This window comes from Suncus etruscus, chromosome 3 (genome assembly GCF_024139225.1).
Source record: "Suncus etruscus isolate mSunEtr1 chromosome 3, mSunEtr1.pri.cur, whole genome shotgun sequence".
NCBI classification, from domain to species: Eukaryota; Metazoa; Chordata; class Mammalia; order Eulipotyphla; family Soricidae; genus Suncus; species Suncus etruscus.
The window spans coordinates 106,746,713-106,752,758 of NC_064850.1; positions in this window are offsets into that span (position 1 = coordinate 106,746,713).

Consider the following 6,046-nt stretch of genomic DNA (forward strand, 5'->3'; position numbering starts at 1 on the left):
ATACCAATAATAATGACCAAAGACTGTCATTATGTAAAACTCTAATATTTTTCTCTCTCTTACTATTGTCTAGTATAACATCTTTTTTTGCATATACTGAAAATATAAGTAGATTTTGCCCAAGATATTGGTTCTAGATATAAATAGAATTGGATTCTGTTTGCAATCTTAGTTTCTGATTTCAGATATTTGCTAGATTTTATTTTCTTAAGTATATGTGTTAAGTAATCAAATTATTCTATGAATCTACACTATTCACTTTAACTCAGGAGTCTTGATTTATCCTGCCACATTTTGTTTTGGGTTCATACCCATCTGTGCTCAGAGCTTTCTTCTGGCTTTGTGCTCATTCATCACTCGTAGCGGTGCTCAGAGGGCCATATGGGATGCTAGAGATTTAATACAGGGTCATCACCTGCAAGACAAAAACACCTCATCCCTTTTATTATCACTCTGAATCCTCTGCCACAGTTTACTACTCTTTTTCCTTTAGTTCATTTAATTTACTAACATATTAGGCAATAACTTGATTTATTATTATTATTTGCTGAGCTAGCAATTGCACTAAATGATTATTGTTTTGTTCATTAATGAAGTCTACATCGTAGAAAGCAATTTCTGAATTACATCCCAGGTAAATAATTTTCTTGAATGATCCTTATTATTCCTGAGAATTTAATGTTGAATCCTAGTATAATATTTCTTCATTTACAGAAACATTTACAGAGATTTTGGTCTTATGACAGATTTATTCACAAATTTCTTCTTGCAATTTTTTAATATTGCTTATTCAAAAGCTTTTTCATTTATTCCAACATTCATCTGGATTGAACACAATGGAGATTCATGTTGATTTTTGCCTTCATCAATTGACTTTCTAATCCGTAGAAAAATTAGTCAGGCTCAAAGTTCTTGTTGCCTTTTTTAAAATAAATCTTTAGTTAAATGTATTTTATTTCTTTGTGTGTTGTGTATGTGTTCACTTCTAGAATTAATAAAACAAATTTACAAACACAATATATTTGAACAACAAAAATGTGAGTTACAGGGATAGTACAAAAGGCCCTTACTTTGACTATGACTGAATCTGCTTTGATCCCTGGGCTCACATGTGATTTCCTGCCAGGAGTCACTCCTAAATACATATGAGCCAGGAAAAATCCATGAGCAGTGCTTGACAAGCCTTCACACAAAACCAAGTCAGAAAACATAAAAACAAATTCTCAATATTTTCCAGAAGTTCTAAATTAAGTTCTAAAGGTTATTTCTTGCTTTTCCCATCCTGGAAATTCTTACATTCCCTTGGCTTGTTTCACAACAGCATAACTTCAATTTTCAACTTTATATAGATTTTTTTTTGTGCCTCTTTAGTTTGTTCACTGTTCTCTCTATTAAAAATTATAAACTATTTAGGGTTCAATTTAAACTCATCTTCAAGTTCTCAACTAATATTATCTATAAAGACTCAATCCCAATAACTTATCATTTTGTGTTTTAGGTGGATTTGGTGTTGGAAAGGAAGAACACTATCCCACAGCTGTATGTTAACTCCTCACCAGAAAATTTTTTAAATAATTTACACATCAAGAGTTTTACCTTTAAAGTTTTATGGGATATTTATGCTTTTGTCATCACTTTTGTTGCAAGATAGTAAAGTAAACATTTTGTAGCTCCTTTAGAATAATTCCTGAAGCTCTGGAAATAAAAAAAATTAAATATTTGTCCTCTAATATATGGATAATAGGTATTTTTTTCATAAATGTTCTGTTGTACAAATAGATGAGATAACATCTGAGAAAATGGATGGCAACATAAAAATATAGGTAGAATAGTTGGCATATTTGACCAACTCAGGGAACTCAGGTCTTCAATGTCACATATTGGAAGGACACAGAATTTTGCAACTTTTGGGGACTACAAGTTAAGCATTAGTGGAGTCCTTCCCCCTATCTTGACCAATTAACAAAAACATCTTCAATATAATGAGAAAAAGCACAGTGGTGTTGAAATAAAGTTTATTTTGCTGATGACAGGCTGAAATGGTGTGGCAAACAAAAACCACCCACAAAATGAACCAATAGCTGAGTGTGAGAATTGGAACCAGAAGCTCCAACTAGCAGATAGCCAAGTCTTTTCAATTTTCTCATACATATGATATATATTAGAAAACAAACTTCCTGGAGTAGAACAAAAATAAATAAGTTTATACTTTTTTTCTAATTTTTATATTCAATCTAATAATATGCATTACATTTCTTCTTTAATAATTTCTTTATTTTAGCACTGTGGTTACAGAAATGTTCATAGTTTAGTTTCAGCATAGAATGTATGCCGCCTTTTACCAATGCAACTTTCCCACCACCAGTGTTCTCCTTTTCCCCCTGCCTGTCTCAGGGACAAGCATGCTACTACTACTCTCTCTCTCTCTCTCTTCTTTCTGACATATGGTTTGTACAATTATCAACGAAGTGGTGCTATACATATAGCTTTATCCTCTGTCAGATTCAGTTTTTTTCCAGAATTATTACTTCCAACTATCATTTTCAAGGTAGCTGTTAGTGCAGTTAGTACTCTAACTGTATTAACTACACTTTGTGTCAAGCTTCATATCATAGGCTGGTCCTCCCAGACCTCATCTCTATTTTCTATGGATATTATTACCATGCTGCTTTTTATTTTTCTTATATCCTGAAGGTGAGTGAGACTATTTATGCCCATTTATCTCTCTCTGACCCATTTCACTCAGCATAATAATCTTCATGTTCATCCAGGTATAGGCAAATTTCATGATTTAATTTTTCTAAAGGCTGCACAGTATTCTATTGTGTAAATATTCCAGTTTCTTTAGCCAATCATCAATTGTTGAGCACCTGATTTTCCAGATTCTGGCTATTATGAATAGTATTTCATTGAACATAGTGCTGCAGAGGGAATTTTTTTATTGTTTTTTTGTTGTTGTTACTATGGAATATCACTAGAAATGGTATTGTTGTATCATTTGTGGTCTCAATTTCCAATCTTTTGAGGAACATCCTTATGATTTTCAAGAATCAATAGATACAGAGGAAGCATTTGATAAGGTCCAATATCTATTTATGATAAAACTTTCATTTTTTTCTGTTGTTTTTTTTTTTTTTGCTACACCCATTTGATGCTCAGGGGTTACTCCTGGCTAAGCGCTCAGAAATTGCCGCTGGCTTGGGGGGACCATATGGGACACCGGGGGATCGAACCGCGGTCCTTCCTTGGTAGCACTTTCAAGGCAGACACCTTACCTCTAGCGCCACCTCAATGGCCCCTATGATAAAATTTTCAATAGGATGTGAATGGAAGAAACTTTTCTCAGTAGAATCAAGGCCATTTACTACAAATCCATGGCATATATTATACATGGGGAAACTAAAAGCCTTTCTTCTAAAAACTGAAAGCTTTTTCTCTAAAATCTGGCATAAGACAAGGCTGCTCCCTCTGGTTCCTTCTATTCAACATGTACTTGACATCTTCATGTACATGAACATGGAAATACCTGACATATTAATCATGCAAGTAAAAGATATCAAAGGAATCCAGATAGAAAAAAAAGAAGTAAGGGCCTGGAGAAATAGCACAGCGGCGTTTGCCTTGCAAGCAGCCGATCCAGGACCAAAGGTGGTTGGTTCGAATCCCGGTGTCCCATATGGTCCCCCGTGCCTGCCAGGAGCTATTTCTGAGCAGACAGCCAGGAGTAAGCCCTGAACATCGCCAGGTGTGGCCCAAAAACCAAAAAAAAAAAAAAATAAAGAAGTAACACTATTACTGTTTGCTAATGACATGATACTATATTTAGAAAATCCTAAAAACTATCTAAAAGCTTCTAGAATCAATAGATTTGTACAGCAAAGTGACAGATTACAAAATTAACGTGCATAAATCCAAGGCCTACTTGTACACAAATAATGATAGAGAAGACATGGACATTAAAAAAGCAATCTCATTCATATGAGTGCCACAGAAACTCAATTACATTTGAGTTAAGTACGTTTAGTTAACTAAAGATGTGAAAGACCTATACAAACAAAACTACAAAATACTTCTTCAAGAGATAAAAGAGGACCTAAGGAAATGAAGACATAACACTGTTCACAATTTGGGAGAATTAACATAATTAAAATGACAATACTCCCCAAAGCATTGTATAGATTTAATACACTTTTTCTAAGGATACCCATGACACTTGTCAGAGAAGTGGAACAAACGCTCCTGAAATTCATTTGGAATAATAAACATCCATGAATAGCTAAAGCAATCCTTGAGAGAAAAGATGTGAAGCATCACTCTCCCCAACCTTATATTGTACTACAAAAAAATAATCATTATAACAGCAATGTATTGAAATAAAGACAAACCCTCATATCAGTGGAATAGACTTAAGTATTCAGAGAATGACCCCCAGACATAGAATCAATTGATCTTTGATAAAGTGACAAGAAATGCAAAATTGAGAAAGGAAAGCCTCTTCAATAAGTGGTATTGGAACAACTGGTCAGCAAATAAAAACAAATTCATATTTCTCTTTAAACCCATGCACAAAGATAAAATCAAAACGGATTAAGGACCTTGATATTATTTTTGAAACTGTAAGGTACAAAGAAGAAAAGTTAGGTAAAACATTCCATGACTAAAGGTATTTTCAATGTGGAAACACCACTTTCCAAATAAGCAGAAATATTTCTAGAAACAGAGATAAACAAGTGGTACTAAGAAGCTAATGGTGCTAAGAAGCTTCTGCACTTCAAAGGAAACAGTGACTAGAATACAAAAGCTACCCAAGAAATGGGAGAAACTATTTACTCAATACTAATCTGAGAAAGGGTTAATATCTAAGATATACATGGTACTGAGAGAACTTAACAAGAAAATAAACATCTAACCCTATACAAAAAATTGGAAAAAAATGAACAGACATTTTCTCAAAGAAGAAATACAGTTGGCCAAGAGGCACATAATAAATGTTCCATGTCACTGGCCATCAGGGAGATGTAAATCAAAACAACAATGAGGTATCATCTCAGACCACAGAGACTAGCACACATCACAGAAAAGAAGAGCAACGTGCTGACAGGGATGTGAGGTGAGGAGTAAGGAACTCTCATTCATTGTTGGTAAGTATGCATTACTTTTTAGTATTACTATTAAAGCAAAACTTTTCTGAATTTGTGGAAGCTTACAGGTCCTTGAGTACTGTCATCAGTAGCTCTGGATCATTCAAGTATCCATGTGTGGCCACCCACATGGTTTGAACAAAACCACACCAGTGGGTCCCTCTCATTGAACTTAAAGCAAAAGAATCATTGAAAAGACCCTGATCCTCATGAGCACCTCTGGGAGACAATGCAGCCATATTACAATAAAGTAGAACAGAAGGAAAGAGGTACCAGCACAATGCAAGCAAGACAAAACCCTGCATCATGTTAAAGCAGACCAGAAGAAAGAAACTAGCTTAAAAAAGTAAAAATAAGAAGATATTTTATTTTATTGTTTTTCTATTAAGAAATAGGTAACAAAAGGATATACCTATTAGGTCTGCCTTTCTTTCTGTTCTCTTTTTGTCTTCTGGCAAAGGCTCAATGGAAAGTAAATAAAGGTTGAAGACAGGAAGAAAGACAAATGAGATGGTGGTAAAAATGTTCAGTCAATTCTCAGAAAATGTCTACTTATGTTTGACCCATTACTCAATATGCATAGAGAAAGGACAGTTTCAAAATTTTTTTCTGTTCTCTTAATTTTCTTCCCATACATTTTTTCCATAGAGGCACCCTAAACCTAACCCAGTCTTTTTTTTTATTAACCTAACTTCCTATCTGTTCCCAAATTTAAACCAACCAATGTCTCTGCCTCTGAAATTTCAAGGAGTGCTGAACTGGTAACTAGGCCTCTGCATCGCACTAATATATCAACTTTTTTCTTATAAAGACTCCACAAAAAACTATGAAAAGATGAAAAGTAGCAAAAAATGAAGGTCGACTACAAGTTAGGTATAATCCTCCCAAAAGTAATTGAAATTTGA